Here is a 25,211-nt window from a genome sequence, read left to right on the forward strand (position 1 = left end):
CACATCTGGCAGCTGGGGCAAACTCAGAAGCAGCAGTATTTCCACTGACATCAAGTTAATTCTTTTTCCTCCTTTTCACTTAGTACCCCCTCAGAGCAGTGAAGACTGAAGTGAGAGCTGCAGAGAAGCCCCTTGGAGAGAGAGCATGGTGGGGGTGGGACTGCAGCAGGGACTCCCATCCCTGGGGCAAGGATATCATACAGAACTAGGGAAATGCGACTCAGTAGAAATACGATTTCTTCATTCTCCCATCCAGCAAGGTGCAAATATCTCTGGACATTACAGGTCCTTACCTGGCCTGTCTTTTGAATGACTCCTTTGCAGTGTATTGAGACCACAAAGAATGGGTCACACAAATTTACACTGCAATACCCACTGGAGTGTCTGTCTGCCAGGCACCAAGACAAAACCAAACCACGGTCATGCCTTACTACTGATGGTTTGAATCCTTCAGCATTTTTCATTCTAAACACTCTGCTCAGGATCAGGAGCTCAGATATATCAGATGGTCTGTGGTGAACACTGTGACTGGCCTTATGGCCCACAACTCCTAATTCAGTGAGTGGAGCCACTGCCAGGCTGGATGTACAGGTGATCAGCCAGGGGTTTTCCACCTAATAGTCATGTCTGTGTATGTGAGACAAGTGTCTGATCACCATTTCTCCCTGCATTCACAAATTGTTTTTAAAGAAGAAGAAGCAATTCAGTGGAGTCTGGAATTGTGCAGCTGAGGAGAACGTGCAAAGATGCAGAGGATCACACACCTTGGAGCCACAGGCAATATCTCAGTGAGTACAATATTCTCCACTTGCTGTGCGTATGCAAGCATGGAAGACCATGAGTAGGATGTGTGTTTGTGGTGGAGGAGGAATGCAAGCTATGCTCTGTGTGGATGGAATATGCCTGGTGCTGAAAGCTGTGGGATGGAAGAATGAATGCAGTTGTATTGGAAGAAGGAGGAATGCTTACAGTATTTTGTGTCCTCAAATGTGGATTAGCTTGGAAAGGGATGTAAGGTGGGAAAGACATATCCTGAACACCTGTTTCTACATCTGTATGTTTTTTAACTCATTTTGGAGACAGCATGTCTTGCTCCTCACTCTCTGTCCTTGTTCTGCACTAAGGTCCTTTCCATCTCATACAAAAAGAATTCCTCTTCTCATGGAGATCACCTGTCTTTCCAATAGGGCAGTGGTGTCCATGTGCATGTGTGAGGGCTGTGGAGACTGGCACTCATCTGCCTACGGAGGAAAGGAGAACTGGAGCAGCAGAATTCACCCACGCTGGAACCAAACCTCCTCCTCCTGCTGCTGCTGCTCTGAGTGTGCTCCATGTCCTCTGACTTCCTTGGTATTGGCTGGCTGCTTTCATGGGATCACACACAATCCAGAGTGGGTCGGGCTGAGGGACCCCAGGGCTCACCTGGTGGCACCTCCCTGCCCCAGCAGGGCCATCCCAGAGCTCAGGGCACAGCAGGCTGTGCTCACAGCTCTGCAATGTCCCCAGGCAGGGACACTCCACAGCCTCTGCACCATCTGCTCAGGGCTGGCACTGCCCAGGGCAGCAGTTCTGCCTCCTGGGCATGGGCAGCTCCTGGGCTCAGGCCCTGCCCGTGGCTCTGGGGCCATGGCTGGGCCTGGAGCAGAGCCTGGGGCTGCCCTGACCTCTGCACACAGGGACAGACAGACAGGGACACTGGGACAGACTGGGGGACACAGGGGGACACAGGGACGGACAGGGACACACAGGGACACACAGGGACAGACAGACAGGGGGACACAGGGACACTCAGGGACCCAAGGACACCCAGGGACTCCCAAGGACACCCAGGGCTGAGGCCCCTCTCCCTGGGGCTCCTCTCCAGGCTGAGCAGCCCCAGCTCCCTCAGCCTTTCCTGGGCACAGAGCTGCTCCAGGCCCTTGCTCAGCTCCAGGAGCTCCTGGCCCTGCTGTGCTGAGGAGCCAGAGCTGGACACAGCACCCAGAGTTGCCCCAGGGCTGAGGTCTCTGACCTGCTGGGAATGTTCTTCCTGATGCCCCCAGGATCCCATTGGCTTTCCTTCCACAACTGAACCTGCCACTGAAGTCAGTGGGAATTTGGACAAATCTAGGTACTCTGGATGGACTCTTTGGGGGATGCAGCTCTGGCAGCCACATTCCCAACTTCCCTCACAAATAAGGGATGCAATAAGTTTGCAAACACTGCTATTCTTATTTCTGTCAGCAAAGGAAATTTAATTGATTTATCAAGAAGCCATGGCTAACAGTCTCTCCAGAGGCAATGGAAATATAAGCACTTTCACTGACCTCTGAAAACACTTGATTTATAGGAAAACCCATTATTTACTTAAATTCCCACAAACTGACCTGAAAAGATTAGTCCTTGATCTGGGGTGGCAGGGGGCTCCAGAGAAGTAAAGTCACTGAAGAAGAAGCAACAACATAATCAAAAGAAAAAGTATTACTGAAAACCAGAAATGCGTTGAAGACATAGAAAGTCATTTTTCCTAAGCACTGTAACAGAATCTGGCTTGGCATTGCTGTAGGGCTGTGGATGGACAAAGACTTGTCTTCAAGTGAGTTTGGTTTGGCTGTTGGCAATTAGGAACTTGAAAGGAAATTTGGAAACACAGTAATAATAATTTCAGCTCGGAAATGCAACAACTCCCCAGACCTATAGCTGCATTCCTGCTGTCTGTTCCCAGGGAACCTCCACACATGCCCCTCCACGGAATGCTGGGCTGGATGAAGTCAAACTCCACTTTGGAAAGGAATTTTTTACAGGATGGCTCCCACCCCTCAATGCTCTGCTGGGTATCTGGTTGCCAATTCTTCCTAATGGATCGCAGAAACGTTAAGGCTTTAAGATAAATTCTTGTATGAAAAGCTCTATGTTCTGTCATGGTATTTCCAGAAAAATGACAGACAAACTCTCAAGATTTCCAATGGAATAATTTAATGCATTAGACTGGACACTCCATAGTGCCTCCGTCCTGAAAAGATAAAGAGTTTTGTTCATTAAGATTTGGGCCTGAGATTCAGAGAGTGCAAATGAGATGCACACGCCTGCTTATCAGCTCCCACAGCAAATGCTAGTTCTTAAATGTTCCTTCAAAAAAGACTCAATGAAATTAACATTCCTCCTTGCAGTCCCAGCACAGCCAGCTCCTCTGATTTCAGTCAAGAAATATGAAGAAAATGAGCTATTTCAGGTGTCAGATCCAAAATACATGATACTCTATGTGCAAAAAAAAACATTGGGAAAAAATATGGGCCACCATCAGTTTGGATGTGCAATGTTTGAGCTTATCTGGGATCTTGTGTGAACTGGGAAGGGCAGAAATGTAAAGTAAAAGCCTGGCAATCATCAAAAGGAGATCAGAACAGATTCTGTAAATACATTTGTCTAAAGAGTAAAAAGTTGGTCAGACCATGCCCCGTGGTGGCTCTTAACCAGGACTGATGCTCTGTCGTGCCCCAGAGTCTCATCTGAAGCCACTCTTTGATCTCCTCATGGTGTTTTAAGTAAAGAAGCTGTAGAGTCCATCAGGATCAGGCCATGAGAGCCTGAAGCCATATTTGGAACTGACTCTGTGGGTTTGGCTCATTCCTAAGCAGAAGTGAAAATGTGCTTGGTGGTCTGATCCAAGACTCCAGCAAATAGGTAAGCTGGCTTTGTGCAAAACTACTGCGTAATTCTGCATGATTGGCACCTTTCACTTAGAGAGGCCTGAGCTGCTTTAGTCACCAATAAATGACACTGACAAGGGGTGGGGGAGATTTGGAAAGGAGTTGGCTCTGTTCAAGGTGGAGGTTCTCTCATTTTCATGAACCCAAACGAACACTGGAATGGAAAGTAAAAGAATCAAGTACCTACCAAGCCCCTAACAGCAAGGAGAATGCCATTTGTCTTAAAACAAACAAAAAAATTCCCCTTACCATAACTAATTATTTCAATGAAGAAACAACACCAAGAAGTATCCTGGAGTCAGAAGCATGGACTTCGAGTTGGTAGGTCAGTGGTAACATATCTTGTTTGGACAAGCCTGACAAAGATCTGCTGAGCAATATCCACCAGGGCCAGCAGTGCTTGGCTGCCTGTGCCGTGCTGGAGAGATGGGCATGGATCACAGGGTCACTGCTCCTCCACTCACACCAGCCAAGCAAAATGAAGCATGGCCAAACCTTCTTCAGCTGATGACAAGAGGGAAATGCTGAAAAGTCCTAAAAATGGCTGCTATGGATGACTTGGGAGATGGTTGCAGTAACAATGATCTGGATACACATGTCCAGCATTGCAGCCAGCACAACCCCGGTCCAGCCTCTCCCTCCTCTCCAATGGCCTCCATGCTGTGTTCTCGTGTGTGCTGCAAAGTTATGTGTCCAGCCCACAGCTGTGCCAGGGGATGTCTGCACCACAGACTGCAGAGGAGCCTGGATCAGCTGTGAGTGACCTCATCAGGGCACCTCTGACCTCAGAACCTGCTTTGCATAACCAGTTTCTAACCTTATTTTTAATGCTGAAAGAGCACTGTCATTGTGACAGAGCTGAGGTGGCTGAGGCCAGGGAGCTGCTGATTTAAACACAGAACACACCTGCCCCCGGAACCTGGGAAATCCACAGCAAGTGGATGTGGAGAGACAGAGCACAAAGAGATCAACTGGAGATTTGCACTACCTTAGGAGATTCTTGCTGTTATCAATTCCAACTATTAGCAGAATTCAAACAAAAAAAAAAAAAGGGAGAACAGAAAATTACATCATCTTTTTCTGTTTTGAAGGAGAGTTTTGTCTGGCTATCACCTGAAACAGAGAATAAAACTGGATGCACTTGGTACATTCTAATATTTATTAGCAAGGCTATGGAAAGGAGTTTACTTATGCATAGAAATCTAGCCATGTTTTTGAGGGGCAAATCCTATTTTAGTCATTTCACACACCAGACCTATAGTGAATGAGGTTTTGGCAGTAAAACAGATAACCATGATGTCACCCGGAGAACATTAATCCATTTGCAGACAAAGGTTAGATTACCAGGTCAGCATCAAATTTCTGGGACAAGACCATTTTCTAGGCTGTATTCTTCTTGCAAGCCCACTGACAACGAAGTTGTGTGAAGCAACACATCATATTGGCCTTGTCCAGGGTCTGAGCAGGGGCAAGGGAAGGGCAGCCCACCCTTGAAAGATCCGCTTTGAGCTGGAAAATGTAGATTCATTCAAAGGCCAGTAGATACATTTTAAACCAGTTAAGAACATCCCTGCCTCAGTCATGAGAAAGAGCTCATAAAAAGGTAGAGGAATTGAGAAAACATAAGACCATAATCATCATGGTCCAGGACCAAGAGAAGGTGATGGCTGAGGGTGACTTCCAGTTGTAACTGAAGAAGTGGAGGGATAGTGTGTGGCACAGCTCAGTGATTACAACCAATTAATGCCATTAACACTCTTTTTAGTTCCTAGGTGTTGGTTTGATGCTAGGGATGACCCAAGAGGGAAATTTTAACGTTTTGAGGGTGGAATGCACTCAGAAGCTGAAGGAACCTACAAAAAGGAGACTGATACTTCTCCCTTCCTAGCAGTGGCTGATGGTTGTTTTCAGTCCTGCTCTTTCTCTACTGCATCTTAGAAAATAGCTTTAAAATTCATCAGATCTTGGACATCCCGCATGGGTACCTTTCCAGCAAATGGACATTTATTTTATAAGGGGATTTAAATATTTTAAAACTGAATAAAATGCAGGTGTTTCCATTACAGACAAGTGAACTTTGTGTAAGCTCTACAAAGGTGTGACTTCCAGATTAAAAGGACTTTGCTCAGTTCATTCTGCCCTGGAGGAGAGGTAGATTTTTGGATCAGCTTGGGAAGAATTTTCTTTTGTGTTGTGCAGTCCCAAATTCCACCCTCTGCCCTCTTTGCTCACCAGAGAAACACGTGCAGTGAGACAGCTGGTGGCCATATTGACATCTGCCTGATTTGGTTGTTGGAAGTTTGGCTGGATAAGTTCAACACCAGATTGCCCAAACACAAATAATTTCAATCTAATGTCTGGAGCCTCCATGTTTGCTGAGAAGGATGGGCTCTAATCCCCCATCATTCCGCTATTCAGATGACCCAGTCCAGGTTGCTGCCAAGGGATGCGGGGATTAACCAAATCAGGAGCATAAATACATGTGAAAAATAGATTTTCACACTGGATTTTGGTAGGAAGGAATGAATTCCAAATTCCTCTTGGGAAGCTTCCCCAAAGATCAAACCCAAAGCTTCCTGCCCATACAGGATCAGCCTCCTTAAGAAAAGAGATTCTATGGAAAACCTTACAACAAGATTTAAAGACAACGAATGAAGTTCACCTGTGCCAGTCCACTGACACCCCCCCCACTCCCCGCCCCCCCCCCGATTTGCACCAGTAAAAATGAGCAGATAGCCAAAGTAATATTGGTTAATTATTAAATATATCATCAGTGTAACCATGCCCTCTAGAGGACTAAGTTTACCTTCATAGAGACAAAACCAACCCCTGGGTCTGAACACTCTTTTAAGCTCTGGGGAAAAGGCATTTTGGATGTTTGCATTCCTTCAACATCTGAATCTAGACATGAATAATGATTTCCTAACTGGCACCATACCAAACATACCCAAGATGGCACTGATAGGTGAGTTTTACCTTTTGTAGCCACCTGGTGTCTCTGCCAAACAATTCATTCAGCTAATCCCCATCCAGATATCAAAGGTTTGATCCAAGGTCTTAATCTCAACCAAAGGGGAGATCACTCACATACATTTGACTCAGTGTGTTGAGTGTTAAATAAACAGTGTTCATGTTCTTACCTCTTGGCTTTCCCCATATTCCTTTTCTTTTCTTTCTGCATTCACTGGCAATATCCCCAACTTTCCTTGGTCAGTGGGGTTTACATTCCCAGATGGCTTGAGCTGCAAAAATGCAAGTGAGCTCCACGTGAGTGCAGTTTGTCTGTGTTGGCTGAGATGGCCCCAGTCAGACGGGGTGCTGGGGACAGGACCAGCAGTGTCCTTGGGGACATGGCTGCCCCAAGGTCCTGAAGGAGCCACCAAATGCTTGAGGAGTTATTGTTTGGCCTAAAATGTCCACATTTTGAGATCAGAACCCACTACTGTTAGTGTGTGAACTATAAACAAGCAGCTGTGTGCCAGCTACTTTGGAAAACAGAATCTGGAAAGGAGCAGGGGAAAGGTCAAAGATATAACAGGAAGCAATAGAAAAGAAGTTCTTCTCAGTCCAGTAGGCTTCTGGGCAGAACCAGACCATGGAAGCAGGACTGGAATGTGGCTGCCATTCAGGCTGTTGAAGGAGAAGCACACAACAGGGAGGTCCTGCTCTTGCTCAATGCCAGAGAGTATTTTGACATCTTTTCCATGGCACCTTAGCTTAGTGTCCCAAGGCAGGCTGCTCCCCATGTGTTTAAGGGACAGAGATAGTTGGAGTGCAGCTGCAATTCTATGGTCACATTGAGTAAACCCAAGATAGTTGGGATGTAGGAGTTTCAGAGGCTGCGCCATCATCTTTGCTGTTCTCGTTGAGCCATTGGGATGTAAGACACCAAATATGCTACAGCTGTCAGCCGTTGGTTTTCAAACCCACTCTGGGGATGTTTTCTTTTTCTTACTTTTTTAAATCCCACTTTACGGGATTCTTCTTTTCTCTCAGTACAAGAATACGTGGTTTTTCCCTTGGTTACTTTGACTCTGCTGACCTGGTTTCTTGCCTTCCTTTGGAAATGTTTAGGTGCCTCAGCAATGGAGAGGATGAATCAGTGAACATAGAGCAGGTCTGAGAAAACCACTGCAGAAAGGAGCATGTGGGGAGCAGAGAGGATCACAGAGCCTGTGGAAACAGCATGGTGTTGGAGGGTTCTATCATTTTCCCTTTTCTCCCCAAATTTTCATTAGCAGCTGGCATTGCTGCCCTAAGCAGATGCAGCCCTTTCTCTCAGTTCAGAAAGATCTTGGCCCAGTTTAAAGGACAACACTCACAACACTTCAGTGGCAGCTGAAGAACATCCAGTATATCACAAACTTTCTGTGAGCGGGAAGCTCTGGTCCTGTTGGGAAGAAGGATGATTTGCTGGAAAGGTGCAGGTCTGGCCCTGAGAGGGCTCAGCAGGGAAGAACCCAGGTTTTAATTCCTTCCCAGAAACACCAGTACCAATGGTACAGCATTGGCTTCAGCAGCAATAAACACACTTGAGAAACAGGCAGAGGTCTGGAGATGGTTCATGAAGTGAGAAAACAGACACTTTGGTCAAGTGAATTATGTGATATAAAGAGTATTGAATATTTGGCACACAAATATTGAATAAATGCAGAACAATGTAAGACAATGATCCAATAAATTAATTTTTCAATTAAAATAGAGGATATGATCTTTAGACACTCTCCCTACCAAAAGTTGGCAGTAATATTCTAATATATTTGTTATTCTTTTTTTAAAGTCTTTTCCAGAGAAAAAAGTGAATGAAGTATAATTTAGGTGAAAAGCATTCCTCAGAATTAAACATCCTGTGTCTTTGCCCAGGAGCAGGGATGCACAGCTTTCAAAGGACTTTGAGTCATCCCCTGATTTCAGCTGGATTAGTCATATCTCATCCTAAACTCAGCCACAAGGACCATGTGGCATCAGACTTTTTATTTCCACAGAGAGGAGCTCTGCTCAGAGGAGGCTTATGCTCAGATTTCCAAAAATTCATCCATTAAAGCAATCTCCCACACCGGTACCCTAAGCATTTGAAAAGTGCTGTATAAAAATGCAAGTAGACTTATTGCAAACAAGGGTTTTTTCTCCTACAATCAACTGAGTCTGAATCAAATGAATGGGCGTATGGAAACCAGGTCTGAAAATCAAGAGTGTAAGAGTTACATAAAGTGATAGTAGCTCTGCTAGAGTTGAGTAATATTCTAGACCTTTCTCTGAAAAGGGTAAATATTTTTCAAATTCTGAATGTTTGATGCAGCTAGAGTGACTGACATTCTGGTTTTACTGCATTACTAAATCACATTATAAATTAAATGTAAATGTAGTTAATAAAATAATTGTTATGTCAAATGGGTGAAATGTGGGTTCACCCTTCGAGAATGTCATTCTTTGGTTTTGTAGTGTCCCTTAAAGGCTAATCTAAAAGAAAATTAAACTAATTTCATGCTCACCACCTTTAAATTGCAGAAGTGAAAACCTTTCAGGACTTGCCAATTACTAAGGAAACTTCATAGCTGGATTATTCCCAAATTGCACACCCTTTATTTTAACCACTAAAGGCAAACACATGGTTTTGATGGGTCGTAAAAGAACAGGTTGCTTTTTCAGGATTGAAAGAAGCTGTAATTACTTCCCTTGTTTGGTGACTTCCTGATTTACTTAGGCTGTTATGGGTGATCCCATTCTGCTGAGGTAATTGGAGCTGCTGGAGTGCAGTCCATGACCTGAGGGAATGACCGGTGGCTTTTCAGCCTGGGTGACTTGCACCTAATGAGTGGAGCTGTGCTTCCCAGGAAACCAGGACACCAAAACTGCCCTAAGTGCTCAGTGAGTGGGCTTTAAAGGCTTATGTTTCACAGCCCAAGCAAATTATGCCTCTGATTTTCTGAAACCAAGCTAAATCAGCTCCAGATACAGGGAAAATAAAGGTGTTTTCTTCAGGCAGGAATAGGAGAAACAGATCTCACCTGAGAGGTGAGCCTCAGAGATTTCTGCAGGCAACCAAATGCTGCCAGACGGACAAAAGGAGGGGACAGCAGTTCTCAAATCAGCTCTTGTCTGTAACATGATATGGAATAAAGCATTATTTCAGTGAAGGGGTGCATGGTTGCAATGAGTGGGTTACTCTAGTAAGAACTGAACTTCTTAAGAGTTAGAAATAAAATCACCTAAGTTTTCAAAGGCCAGCACAGGCTGGGTGAGGGCATTGTGCCTGAGCCGTCCTTGGAGGAGAGGAAGTTGCATGCACTTCTCCTTTCAAGGGAATCCCCTCAGCTGAGGTCCCTTCCTTCCCAGCAAGTGACACAGGCAGCCAGCCACCAGGTCAGCAGTGCTCCCCAAAAAAGGCATTTTTGGCTGTGCCTTGGCTTAGCTGTAACTGAGGCTTGTTTTGGTTTTGGACAATTTTTCAGATGTATTCTATTACCTTTCTGTTCAAAATTACAAACTTGGACTTGTGTGCTATCTGAAGTTGGGATATTGACACAAACCTGTGGTTCCTGATCCAGGGTATCCTGGATCTCAGGTGTTTTGGAACTCATGCTGTCTTGGCTTATTGCTGCTTGGAGCTCAGTGCTCCAAGTAAACTGATGGGAAAAGGTAAAATCGGCCAACTCTGCGGATAAAAATCCCGTCATGAATCACACTCAGCTTTTCCTGCATGACCCTAGGATATCCACCCTGGATGGTGGATCCATCCAGTTTTGAAATCTTGTAAGGAGTGTGAGTACACAAAGGAGCTACAGTGAGATAAATATAATTTACACCATTGTGTAAAATCAGTTTCCACCACTTAAGTCTGTTACTCAGAGAACAAAAGCTCACGTACTTCTTCTCTGGGGGGAAAAGCAATTGGCAAAGATCAAGGGGGCTGAGATGTTGGTGATAAATAACTAAATTAATCTCCCAGTAACTCAACCCTAGATTAGGGCTAGGTCACACATGAGGATGTGAGTGTGCAAGGACAGCCAAAAATCCTGGTCTCCAAGACAGCCAGCATCTATGAACTGATGTTGAAAGACCAGCCAGGAAAGAGCTGGCCTATGAGATGTCTTCAAAGTGGCCAGAATTTGCTAATACTTAAACTACCCAAACCTTACAGTATCTTAATTTCAGAAGTGTTTTCAAGAGACATTTTACTGCAAGGGACTGCAGACATTTTCAACTGAGATTCACCAATACCTGCTGGCACAAACAGAAGGTGTCACATACAGGATCCAGATGTCCTGCATGGCTGGGAAAGGGACAGAGAGCACAGAATCCTCCAAAGCCACCACAGAGGGCAGTCCTTAGAGAGAGACAGGGGGCCAGTTCATCATGGCAAAGGCTCACTCCCTCATCTTTTCTCTCTCAAAGCTCAAATGAAACCCTTTCCAAGATATTACAAAACCTGGACATTTCCTTAAAGCATCCTAACAGTTGAAGCCTTCCCAACCAAGTCACTTTTCCAGTGGGTGGCACACAAACTGGATGCAAGATCATCCACTGTGTTATGAATATGAACAAGGCCAAACTTTCTAGGGAGAAAGAGGTTCTCATTTATTAAAACAGCTGCAAGGAACGGAGTACCCCTGATAAGCCTGAGCACCCAGCCAGCGAGCCAAAACCAGAGCAGTGCGCTATTCCAAAAAGAAGAAGAACCCCAACCCCACCGACCTTCCCATGTTTATAGCCCCCTTCGAGTCCAGGATTGGTCCATTTTGGATCCGCATGGTGATTGGTCCATTTCCAGGCTTCCCACTGGTCTTTAACGCTGTTCATTCTGGACCAATCATTTCTGCAGGGCTTTGAATGATTGCTCAGATCTTCTATCCAATCCCTCTTCGACCTCGCCTTGCCCTCCCAACGGCCCTTCCACCAAACCCTGGACCTTTTTCCTAGAACATTCTAATAATCCCCCCCACTTAACATAATAAAATTAATATAACATAATTAATACGATATAATTGAACTATACCCTAATTTAACATAACTTAACTTTTACTTATAACAATTGTAATATTCTTCATCAAGCAGGGATGAAAATTAGTGATTGAGGGGAGGCTTCCTGAGGTAAGGAGCTCCAGGAGCCTTTGTTCACCTGATCAGCTGAACAACATCACCATCAAGGACTTCAAGATGATCTGAAGAACAAATTCTTTCAATTCATTATGGATTTTGATATCCATAGAGAGGGAAGGAGAAACAGAGCAACTGCTGATGATACTGAAATAACATTTACAGAAGGCAGGAGTGAGAGCAGAAACCTGAGCCTGAGCCTGGGAGGGCACACGCAGAGCCACACAGTGGGGTGATGGGGGAGACCTAGAAAAAGGATAATGCAGAGATAGACAATAAATTGTAGTTTGCACTGCTGTGCATCAGGGAAAAAGAATCCTATCTATTAATTGGGGCAGATCAGATTTCTTTGTGTGGGGTTAAAGGCATGTCCAGCTCCCTCCCTGTCCCCCCAGGACTGTCAGCATCACCAGACCTAACACCTCCAGACCCCAAATTCAGCACGTGCCAGCAGTGGAGGTGAGGCCAGGAGTGAAGATGCCACCTACAGCCTCCAGCTTTTGATAGCAGAAATCTGCACACCTGACACTGATCAGACTCTCAGAACTCATTGCCATCAAAGCTCCCAGCCTGGCCAAGAGCTGGGGAAGCAGAGCTGTCCTGGTGTCTGGGATAGACTGTGGGACACCAGGGCTGTGTGTCAGCATTCTGATCTCATTTCACCTGGAAACACCTCCCACCTCCCCTTCCCAAATCAAACAGCCTCATGGGAAAGTGTCCAAACAGAATCTGGGAAGGACTAAAACATCAGTCCCACGTGGGTGAGTACAGTTATTTGGGTTGGAAAGATCATCGAGTCCAACTGTTAACCCGGCACTGCCAAACCCACCCCTAAACTATGATCCCCGGTGCCATATTTATACAGCTTTTAAATCCCTCCAGGGGTGGTGACTCCATCATTGCCCTGGGCAGCCTGTGCCAGGGCTGGATAACCCTTTAGGGGAAGAACTTTTCCCTCATATCCAATCTAAACCTGTGCTGGTTTAACTCAAGGCCATTTCCTTTTGTCCTGTCTCTTGTTCCCTGGGAGCAGGTCCTGACCCCCACCTGGCTGTCCCCTCCTGTGAGGGAACTGTGGAGAGTGAGAAGGTTCCCCCTGAGCATATAGAGCCTGTAAATGTCCCTTGCAGCCCTCCAGTTCTGTGACTCATCCCATCATGTTTCCATAAGTTATTAACAACCTTAAAGGATAAGGTTTGAGATTATCTTGTTTGGTTGTTGTAGAATTAACAGCCGAATTTATCAGCTCCCAGAGTGAGATGTGTCAAAAGCTACTGGAAAATCCATTAGGTCAGCAGTTACCTGGGATCTTTGTGGCCTTCAGGGAGACAGCCATGACCAGCCAGAGCAGCTGGGACTCTGGCTGTACCAAGGAGAGGCACGGCACTGTCCACGAAAGACACAGCCTGAGCCCTCCAGAACAAACACAGGCTTGGGACAGAATCCTCCTCCCTTTTACAAACCTCCCTGAAGGAACAGGCACCACTGGCAGCATCCCTGGGGGAGCTCCTTCCCTGCCCACCTCCCCTCCAAAACGATCTGACATGCCCAGAAAGCAGAGTATGGGAGATGATGATTAATAGCTTTGTTTACTTTTTTCTGATCTAACAGGCAAGGAGATAACATTTGTTGAAATTCAGATCTGTCATAAAAATAAACAACCAAAAATACAAGTAAAATAAAACAGTCTTCATGTCTTAACTTTCCAGATGTAAGTTTCTGAGTTCCCACTTGGGTTGTTATTATTATTATTACTACTATTACAATAATAATAGGATTCCCAGTCATGGAGTGGGACCAGAACTCATATAGAAGCACAAGACTGGAGAGCAGAGGTGAGTGCAGCCAGCCAGGGGAGCAGATGTTGCCTCGCCTGCTTTTTTCAACATGCTGAGCTCTCATAACCACCACAACCACCAGGGACCTCCAGCAAGGCCAGGCAGGCTGGTGGTACCCTCACTACACAGGGGGCTCCAAGTCTTCCTTTAGTCACGGATTCTGAAGGCTCAGCCACACAGAAAGGGGGAGGAGTAGGCTCAGGAGTGGCCTTAAACCTCTTTAGGGAATGTCCCTAAAGACATTCTGTTGCTTCCCCTCCAAACATGGGTTTAAATGGCAGGGTCTGGAGCCAGGCCCAGGTGTTTTCAGTGCTCAACTTCCCCCCAAACCAGCTCAGTTTAGATTTAGGGATTTGACCCTTGTTTGTCAATGAGAAGTGCTTGCTGCAGACTTTGGATCTGAATTCAACACTTCCCAAACTTCTGTGGGAATGCTCTGACCCATCTCTATTTGTCTTGGGTAGGGGAGTCGCTGTGATGCTCTGCAGTGGAACTTTCCACTAGTAACAACACCAGAGACAAAGAGCTCATGCTCTGACCTTTATGAAACTATTCCTTAACAAAATTTACTCAAGTAAAGAATCTACAGTCCACATTGGTTTTACTCATTTAATTGACAAGGACATAAAATATTTTGCGTTGTTTTAATAATAGTTTGGTTTTCTGCTATTTAAAAAAAAAAAAGTTCATTTCTCCGAACATATTTTTAGCAAAAATATTTTGCTTGAACTTCTTTCCTCTGCCTTCAAAGGCTGCTGCACAGTTCTGGGGTGCTAAATACTAAACTCACATTCTATCACTCCATCTCCTCCCATTTGGATGGTAATCACAGGATCTTGATGCCAAACTCTGGAAGATATTTTTTCCAGCAGCAGCATCTGGCTTCTTGGCAGACCCCGCGAGCAGTTGTGTTGGCAGCAGTGGGAGCTGCCTGAGTCTGTCATGTGTTTAGGCTGCTGCAGAGCTGTCTGAACCGCCTTGTTGCCTTAGACTCCGTGTTCTCCTGACTCCCATTCCACCCCGATCAATCTGTACTCTCTGCTAACGGAGCTCTGTCCATCCTGATGGGATCTCTGCAGAGCTGCTCTAATCAAGAATAATAACAGATGTTTGTGGAGCTCTTTGCAGCCCACCAGAGCCCAGCTCCTGCTCCTGCAGATAGGAACTGCTCCGTGACTTCTGCAGAGGGACTGGTGCTCAATGCAGGAGCCTCGGGCCAGCAGGAGACCCTCGAGGGCCAGGCCCCCTCCCAGTGCCCTGCCCCACACCAGGAACTCTGACTGATTCCTGTCACAGGGACACCAATCCTGCAGCCTGCACACTGACTCATGCAGCCCCTTCGAGAAGCCCCTTTCTGCCCCTGGGTACCTCCAAGGCAGTGCTCTGGTGAAGGCACAGTGGGAGGGATCCTCACTCCTGCTGCACAGCCTGGCAGGGGAAAGCCTGGAACACAACTTCCTTCCATGCTGAAGATTGATCATAAAATACAGAGGAATAAAGAATGGATTTATTTCACGCAATGCAAATTCTTTGACATAATTCCCATTTCTGGAAAAAGATGCATAGGAATAAAACCCCCTCTGCTCAGCTGTACGAGCCCTGTTAAACCTGAATTTCTCCCTCAGTTGGATCCATTCAAAAACCCACCAGGGTGCTCATCCAGCTCTCCAGATTGTGAATAAGTCTTTGCCCTCCTGTTCCCACTGCTTTAAGAAGCATATTTTTTTAGATATGCACTTTTCTTCCACAGGCTCAACACTTTATGGAAGGATGAAGAGTTTATTTTATGACATGGTTGTTAAGGATTTCGTTAGCACCAGAAAGGCCCTGAATGGAAATGCTGAAGCCCAGAATTCTACCTGTGGCTCAAAATATCTTTGATTTAAGAGACCACAATTTGTTGAGGTTTTAACACTTATTCTAGATTACCGGCCTTGCTTGGTTCTAAGAACACAGGTCCAGAAAGGTGTAAATTGGTCCAGAAGGGAAGGGTGAGGCCCTGTTGTAAACATATGAAAATAGTAATAGTAGTCATCATCATCATCATCATCATCATCTGTGCAGGATTTTCCACGAAAGCAAAAGAGAGCCATGCTGCTCCAGCCCCAGAGCTGATTTCTATACAGAGACATTTGAAAAGCTTCTTGTGATTTGACACAGTGTAAAACAAAAGTTTGGACACACCTTGTTTATTTATGAAATCTGAATTGGGAATTAATTCTGCTTCCCCTGCTTTTATATTGCCTTCTGCAGCTCTGGTGTGGCTGAGGGATTTGTGTAACCATCTCCAGAAGATCACAATCAAATAGAATTCAGGAACAAGTTTGTTCTTGTTTATTTACCAGTTGAATTCACCATCCCTAATTTCCCAGCACTTGCTGAGATATGACAATATCCAGCCATGCAAATCTGGACATTTCAGAATGTCTGAATGATAACCCTGACTCAGACTCACTTCCAGGCAGTTTTGCTGACATACGGATTCAGAGAGACCTGATCAGGTTTCAGACTTTTTCAGTTCTTTCTCTAAGATCAACACACATGCCAGACATTTTGTGATTCACTCATCACTAATAAACAATCATTTTACTCTTGCAAAACCTCATTCTCCCACTGTTCTCAGCCCCTATCAGAAATGCTGCCTTAATAAACTCAACTCATGTGTTTCATCTGGATTCACAGGAGTTCCTCCAGGGGTGATTTTGGATCAATAGATTTAATTTGTTTTGCGGGATTGAGGAACATTCCTTCCTCATATGTGCGGTTTACTTGTGTCTATGCATTCTGCAAAGGAGAATATAAGTCATTTAAGGAGCCAGCTTAGGAAATGTAAGGAACCACATTAAGAATTTAGGGAGATGGATTACTTGGAGGGATTCCTTTAAGACCCAATGGAAGATATTTTGCTGAAAACCTTTACGAAGAACTAGCCCATTAAGCCTCTCAGTGTATTCCCAGAAATTCCAGAAATGTTTAATCAGATATTTAGAATTGCCGATATTAACCAGAACCATTGCCAGTGGAAAGTTGGACTTCTAGCACAAGATTTTTTGAGTTGTTAAGACAGATTTCCTTGTTGTTAAAAGGTGTTACTTCCCGGAATTCTGCTATGGAAGGGCTGGAGAAGGAACAGCTCATGGCAGTTGTGAATTTTTAAAATATCCAGAAATTATAAGCAAATCTCAGGATGTACCCTTTGGTTTTACTCAACAACAAAGAGGTGCCAAGATAATGTTCTAAAAGGAACATGAGAGATCCATGTCATTCCCCCTGAGTCCAAACATTTCTGGTGCATGTGTCTCCAAATGTCTGCTGGAAACCCCAGTTTGTATCTCAGCATTTGAAGGTTTTCAGTGGAGCACCTGGGACCGGTGTGATACCTCTGTTAAGAGCTGTGAAGGGCTGAACACTTTCCACGGCCTTTTTTCCATGAGAGTAAACCAAGGTCAGCTCTTCCCAAGAGCTGCTGAACCACGCTCAGGATCAAGTGTTTGAACAGGAACTGGCTTTTGCGATATGGGTCTGGCCTGGGCAGGACAAGGGCAGAGAACCCAAGTGAAATCCTCACTCCACTGACTTTAATCAATAACCTCTTGTGCCTTCAATTGAACCAAGGTTTTGTGCCAGTTTCTGTGTATTTCCCAACCTCAGAAAGTGCCCAGCGTCCCTTCGCGCAGCTGACACAAATTCAAAATCAACTTTGCTTACTCACCTGGGGAGGTTCCCTCTTCCATTCAGTCAGTGCTTTGGGTCACCATCAAGTCTCTGCAAATTGAGGGAAAAGTCTTTCTAAGAATCCCATAATCTTTTGAAGTGCGCCTGGATTATTCTGGCAGTGCAGCTTTCCATACTCCTGAAAGGCTCACAGCAATAAATCAGCACAAGTATGGGACAGGTGGGCATTTACCACCCAGAAATACAAGCAATGCACCTGATCTCTCTCCCTGTGGGCAGTCAGGGGGTTTTGTAGCTTTACTGTGGAGAGTGACTGAGATCTCAAATAGATCCTGACTGAGGGATGAGACAAAGCCAAAAGGATGCTGGACAGCAAAAGGGCACAAGCAGACAGAGCACTGCAAGCCAGTATGCCTGCTCATCTGGGACAGGTTTCCAGCTCTGTCAAATCTTCTCCTACCTGCCAGTCACTTTGGGCCATCCCCAGGCCCAGGGCTGAAGCCAACAGCTCTGCAATGTGGGGCCACGGTGACAGACATGCAGCAAAAGGTGACATATGGCACTGATGCAGAGGAGGCTCATGTTCCCTGGAGGGGAAAGATCTGAGATCTGCAGCTTTTGCAGAAGCACATGGAAATCTACATAGAAATGAAGATTTCTTTTTAAAAAATAATTTAGCTGAAAGTAGGAAGAAGTATTCTCACAGTGACCTGTTCATCAGCACTGGCTAATTTAGCATTAAATCCCATACTCTCCCTGGCACTGCTGCAGAGGAAGGTATTTCCTGAACAGCTTGTTTCAAATTTCATTCATAGGTACTGTCTAAAATTAGGTCCACCACTTTCATTCAGGTCCAAATCCTTTGCCTAGTGCAACATTTTTTAGAAACAGAAACTCAGCTGAATGTGCTCCACTCCCTGCCCTATTCCCCGGTGCTGGCAGAGGCTGCACGTCCCTCCGAGGGATGCCCGAGATCTGGGCTGGCAGCGGGGGGCTCTAGACCTGTGCCTAAGTGCAAAGTACCTGCTGTTGTAAACCTGTGCCTAAATGCGAAGTACCTACTTTTATGGGTGATCCCAAACTCCACAGAGGAACAAACCCTGCCTTTGACTCCGGACAAAGCACATCCTGTGCTTTGGAGATGGAGATAAACAAATGCTTGGTGGCCAAAGTCTGCCCTGTGAGCTCGGCTCAGGTGCTGGAGCTCTGAAATGTGGCCAGAGAATGCTCTTGATCACTTCGATCTCGTGGAGCTGAGAGCCTCGGGAGGCACCGAACTGCACATCCCACACTGTCTCACCACAGAGGATCTGCATTCTTCGTTGAGGCAAGCTGCAAAACCCCTGAGAGGGAAAGCTTGACACACCTACACCCTCACAGCACCTTGGATTTATTTTGACCCCAGCTCAGTAGCTTCATCCAGAGCCTTTGTGCTTGGAGTTGATTTTCATTTTGTAGTCTCTCACAGGGGTCTGAGTGGCACCATCCCCTGGACGCTGCCCCCTTCCCAGGTCAACACAGGTAACCCTGAGGGCTATGGCCACCTCATGTGAACTGGACACCCCAGTGCAGCCTCTGCAAGTCTCCCCATCTCAGGTGGGGCCTTCCCACCTGCCCCAAAACAGAAAGGAAAAGCTCAAACCTGGATCCTTCAGAGCTGTCTTGGTGGTCCTAGAGAGGGAAGCCCCCAAGCTCCTTTGGTGCTGGGCTTTCACAGCTCCTGCACTGTGTCCCCAGTGTGGATGTGGAGTTGTGGGATCCAGCCACAGCAGGTGGGTGATGCAGGGTGTCCCCAGGACCACAATAACGACACCAGAAAAGCAAAACAAACCCAAACCCCTGGGTGTTCCAAACCCCCACCCAGGCCAGCTGGACCCTGGCTCAGGCAGCGGGCACTCACTGAGAGACAAACACGCTCCGAGGCCAGACGTGGCCACAGCAGCAGGAGGCACAAACAGCTGGCAAACAAACAGAAAACAGGCACTTTCTTTGGCAAAATCCAAGAGAGAAAGCAAGCTGCCCATTTTTAGCACTGGTTAATTGTTTTAAAATCCATCTGACAACAGCTGCTAAATAATTTAGCATTTTAACCCATATGTCTGAAGCAACAAATAACAATAAATAAAATGCTGCCTGGGAGGGGAATGATGTCTGGGAGCTCCAGCATTCCAGTGAACACTCTGCACCACCCACAGCTCCTGGCAGCGTTCAGACAACACTGAGGGAGGGCCCTCCTTGATGCCAGGGCTGGAATCTCCTCCTCTGTCCCTTGTCACCAAAGAGAGGGATGGTCAGTCAGGTCAGCTGGTGAGGCTCTTCCATGATCATGGAGGTTGTCCTGCCTCCTGTGAGCACCTCTGAGGATGGCACTCCTACCTGGTGACACGCTTCACAGATATGAGAGGGGGCCAAAATTATTGGTGCAGACCAGAAGTTTAATTTCAACTGGACAAAGTCACTTGAGGTTTTTCGACCTGAATATCAGGTCAAATCCCTCAATATCAACTCCAAAGCACTGACAAATGGGACGTTCCTGGGGAAATCCCAGGGTCAGGACGCACAGAGCACACAAGGATAAGACGTAAGGAACTGTTGCTGTTTTTACACTCGAGGCCTTCCAAACCACAGAGCTGGGAAGGTGCAGGGGCGGCAGGGCCGGCCCCGGGGCCTCGCCGTGCGTCACACCAGGACTGCTGCCCTGGCTTTGTGGGGGCATTCCGGCACCAATTGGACACAGACCAGCGTCTGCTTTGTGGGGAATGTGTTTCTCTTGCATTTAACTTGAGATTTGAAAAGCTTTTGCCTCCCTCCTCCCTTCCTCCTGGAGGCTCATGAATCACAGAGCCGCCAGACGAATGAGTCACCCAGCCAGTTCTTGGTCAAGCGTGCCAGTCTGGGAGGTTCTTCTGGGATCAAATGGGAGCGGGCCGGCTTTGTCGGTGACTGGCCATGTGTTGAGCCGCAGAAACTGCTCCTCGGGGTCACCCCCATCCTCTTTGTGCGCTGTTGCTGTCAGGCTGTAATTGCTCTTTTGTCAGGAAAAGTTGTGAACGTCTAAAGGGAGGGCGGCTGGGGAGAGGCTGGGGTGTTTCTGAGGAAGGACAGCCTCAGAGGCCTTCCCAGGACGGTGCTGCCAGCCGGGGCAATTGTTCTCCAAGGTCTCAGTTCATTGAGCTTGAACTTCCAAGCCTGCCCGGTGCATCCTTGTGCCTGTGAACCAGCCCGGGGATGTGGCTCACAGCCCTGGGAGGGTCCCACCCTCCCCTCAAAGGCTCCCCGGCACTGCAGGTGCCCCAAATGAAACCCACAATTGAGGGCTCTCTGGTGGTGAGCACTGGGACAGACCACACACAGTTTAATAACTGGAAATATGGCAGGCTAAAATACAGTTGCCTCAATTTATTCCAGAGTAGGAAACTTAAAATCTGCCAACAGTTTGTCAAAATCTCTTTTTTGTTGTTGTTGTTGTTCTTGTTTCCCTTTTTGAAAAAAAAAAAAAGAGAGAAAATAGCTGGGCCTCCAATTCTCCCATGTTAAAATACCAGCAGGGTCCAGTTCAGGCATTCAAAGTGAGTCTGATCTCCCTAGGAATCATCTGTTTCACTATCACTAAGACTGTGCTCCCCTTGGAAGCCAGTTGTGCCCTCTCCTGTATCTCACATCTCTTCGGCTACAGGAGCAACCACAGTGGGCAGGTGACGCATGGAGATATATAAAGAGGGATGAAGGAAATGGGAGGAAGCCACTTGTAACCAGATTTCCAAGGAGCCAAAGGTGCTTAATGAAAAATTAAAAAGTTGTCAGCAATTTGAACTCTATCCTCAAACAATTTGGGATATGTGAAAATGTGGCCTTCTTGCTTAACATCCACTGACAATCATTCACCTCTCACTCACCATTCCAAACAAACCTTTAGAAAGCAAAGCCTTGCATCACCTGAAGCACAGACCAAGCCAGATCTGCCTCTCAACCCATTCCATTACAATCCTCTGCAAAGAAGAGAAAACATGAAGAAAAAAGTTGCAGTGAAGTTATTTACCTTAAAACCTATTTATGTGGAAGATGACAGGAGTTGCTGGCCTGTGGGGTGAGCCTGGCCTTGCTGTGTCTCTAACATCACTTTGCTTGTCCTTTTCTTCCACACTGCATTACAGGAGCCATCTCAGGAGTCCCCTGGAAGATCCTGGATTTACACTCATCTATTATCTTCTCAAGTCTTTGGCTGTAGAGATTCAGGAATGTTCCAGAAAAGTTCCACCTTAATAAATTTTTGTCAAAGTTTCTAAAAGTGAAAGATTTGCAGCTCCAGCCATGTTCTCTAAGCTTGATTTTCTACAAAGGAACATCTTGCTCCTTTTTTTCCCTCCCCATTTACTGTAAACCACAAGGTCAAGAAAGGTTTGATAACTCTGGGATTAAACATTTATGAAGACGGAGCTCTGCACCCCAGCCAAATAAAACTTGCTTTTAAATAAGGAGTACTTACCTACACCAGGGAAACTTTTTCATGGTGCCTGCTTCTGTCTAGTGCTGAACTGCCCTTTTCAGTGTAAGTGCTTGTTTTATCATCATTTACACACACAAAGCCATGGCAACAAGGAAACACTACAGTTGTATTAATAGGAATGTCTGCTTACTTTCTATTGACCTTTTGCTTAGGAAAAGGAAATAATCAGCGCTTCAGCTGATATTTAAGAAAATCAGACTTAACAGTGCCTAACAGCGTATCTGCCTTGAAGCATCCTCCAGCATTTCTTCAGAGACTTTTATGGAAGCCCATGGACATGGACTGCACATTCCTGGTACCTTCCTGCTGACAAAAAGCATAGAAATGTCAAGAAAACAAAATCACAAAGATGTGCAAAGATTTTCCCAAGGATCACAGCATTTCAACATTTTTCAAGATCCTTTCAGTGTGAAATTTCACAGCAAACATCTCAGTTTCTCTTTAGGGTCTATACAGGAGCAGGGAAGGCTGCAAAAGCCAAGAGACATCAGCTCAGATTAAGACCCAACATTTAAGGCACTTTTGAAGAAAAACTCCCTTGTGTCACCTTCAGGCAATGATTTGAAAGATGTGCAGCTTCTGCAGCTTCTATTGATATAAAATTATCCCCAGCTCCATGAGGAGGAGGGTCTTGGTTGTATCCAAATTTACTGGCAGTGGTAGTTGGACGATGTAATTTGCTTCATCTCCTGTCTGCTGCTCTCCCCCACAGCTGTTGTCTCCTCAGCTCCACACAGGAATACTTGGGAAGAGACACTGCCAGCCAATATACAAATATACAGATATAAAATTAAAAAAATAATAATATTTTCATGTTCTAATGGGAAAACAACACATGGAAAAAATCCTGAATTATTGGTGAATGTCAAGAGGATCATATATCCTATTATTTAATTTTACTACTGAGCTTAGAGTGGACAAAACATGTCTGTAGCTTTGGACATGAAAATAAAGCAAAATGTTCTGGAGGAAAAAGAGACAGAAAATATTTTGGAATTAACTTATTGCACCTGGTGACTGATACATTGAGTTAACTGAGAGGAGGTGCATCATTATGAAATAGAAATGCTCTTGCTGCCTGTGAACTGAAGCTCTTCAGGAGTAACAGAAGCACCTCCAGAACCCTTTCCTGGACATTGAGATCAGACACGGGACCCTCACTGCTTATCTGGCACTGGATTCTCTTCTTTGTTTACTCATTACTGAATCAGCCACATGAAAGGATGATAAGTAGTTTTTACCAGTGTACACTTTTTTTCCTCCTGTGACCAATATTTTAGAAAGTACTCCAGCAGGTGATCATGTACATAATTTCTAGTGAATAGATTTTCAGATCCTTAGTCTTTGCATTTCTCCTAAGTCTTCATCTGACTGTGTGACTTTGATAAAGCTCAAGAAAGCTGCCTAGCAGAATTCTTTAAAATATGCCAAAAACATGTTTTCCTTTCCTGTTCCTTTTGTGGTTTTCTCTTCTGTTTCCTTTTTCTGCTTTATATTTCAGAGTGGGAAAAATAGGGCTAGATTGTTTTGATTAGAATCTTCTTGGCATTAAATACTGCAACTAAATAATCTCTTGGTGTCAATACACAAAGGGTAAAATCCTGGTTTAAGGGAAATTATACCTTTGATTGTGGTGAGACTGGTTGGTGGGTTTTTTTAGTCCTTACAATCTCCTCTCACAGGGTGATTAATCATAAGAGGAGGAAATATCTGACTGTATGCTTGTGAAGAACTATTCAAATATACACCACTTAGCAACTAAGTTTTGTTAAACATTTTTTGTCCCTCTCTGAGTTACTTTATTATTCCCAACAAGATGTTAAGACCCAAGAAGAAGAAAGCTTTTCCCAAGAGAACAACTACTGCTTGAAAGCAGTCACCTGTATGTGTCTAAATTATTTGCATGAGGGATTATTTTTTCTTTTGATGGTATTTTCAGGTAATAGTTTTTAAAGATGATGAGGAAGGGCCTGAAGCATCTCCATACCCGAGAAAGGCTGAGGAAGCTGAGGCTGTTCAGCCTGGAGAGGAGCCCCAGCTGGGGGGGAACAAAGGTAAGGGCAAAATACCAGACAGAACATTATTCCTGATGAAATGGCCACGAGAGCAAAGTTTGGGATGGTCCCTGGGCATTGAGGGCAGCCCACCAGCTCTTTGGAACCCTTCTGCAGAGTTTCATCAAATCCCAGGCCAGCAGCTCCTGTGGGAATGGGCAATTTCCACAAGCCTTTCCTGTCCCTGATGGTGCCATCACTCCCTCACCATGTAGGGGACAGATTCCCTGGTGTCACTGGTCCCTCAGTGGTGTTGGCAGAGAGTGCCTGCAGAGGTGATTTAACCCCAGGAGAGGGGAATCACCTCCAGGGCCTCCAGCTCTGCAGGGAACCCAAACAATTAATGCAGACTGGTTTCTTAACTTCCAGATTTCTGAAGTGAGGAGAGATGAATCCCACTCTTTTTATCTTTCTGCTCCAAAGAACTGGAAAGGGATGCAAACAAAAAACGCTCTGGGAGAAGGGGTGTGAGTGAAGAGCTGGTGTGGAAGGCTCCACACCTGGGTTTTGTTTCTGAAACCTTTCAACAAGCTGCACTCTCATGGTGCCTTTATTACCTTTACTGTGAAAATGGAATAAAGAGAATTTTCCTGTCTGTTTGGGTTATAAGGGTTCACTGTGAGAGTATGTGTGGCGCCTGGGAAGTCCTGAGTTTTACTATGAGACAAACCCCCCCACACTTCTGAAGATGATTTTATGACTATGGAAACCAGGAGGACAGAACAGATAAGGAGCCAAAGGTGCTTAATAAAAAAGTGGAAGTCTTATCCTAAATCAGTGGCTCACAAACAGCTGGCAAAAGGCAAAGAAATGAAATCTGTCACTATTCCACCACCACCCACGTGAGCTCTCTATGTGGGCCAGCTGTACTGTAACACTTGTGGCTCTTGAACATCCACAACCTCATTTGTAGCTTATGATTTGGTTTTCCTTGAGACATTTGTTATCTCAAATTATCAAAAGCTCAGTCAGAACAGTGTGAGTGGTAGGAGCATGGACCCCTGACATTCTGTGAGTGAGGGAACTGCTGCAGCCCCAGGTGTGCTGCAGCCAGGGATGCACCCAGTGCTGCTCCTGCACTTCCACCAGATACTTGGGACTGGAAGAGTCTTGTGAAACCAGACATTTGTGCCTGTAAAAGCAGCTGCAGTGGGCAAATGGTTTAAATTAAAGAGTGAGCCAATCCAAATTTCTCCCTGAGAAAAAGGAAAGGGATGGAACGCAGCTATCTGAGAGCAGCTTTTGGGGTTGCTGGGCTCCAAACAAAGCACTCACAGGTGCCCAAAGGAAGGATATTTGCACTGTGCTGACTTATCAAACCACATGATTTACAGGGATGTGGGCAGACACT

Source organism: Serinus canaria, chromosome 13 (genome assembly GCF_022539315.1).
Source record: "Serinus canaria isolate serCan28SL12 chromosome 13, serCan2020, whole genome shotgun sequence".
Taxonomy (NCBI): Eukaryota; Metazoa; Chordata; class Aves; order Passeriformes; family Fringillidae; genus Serinus; species Serinus canaria.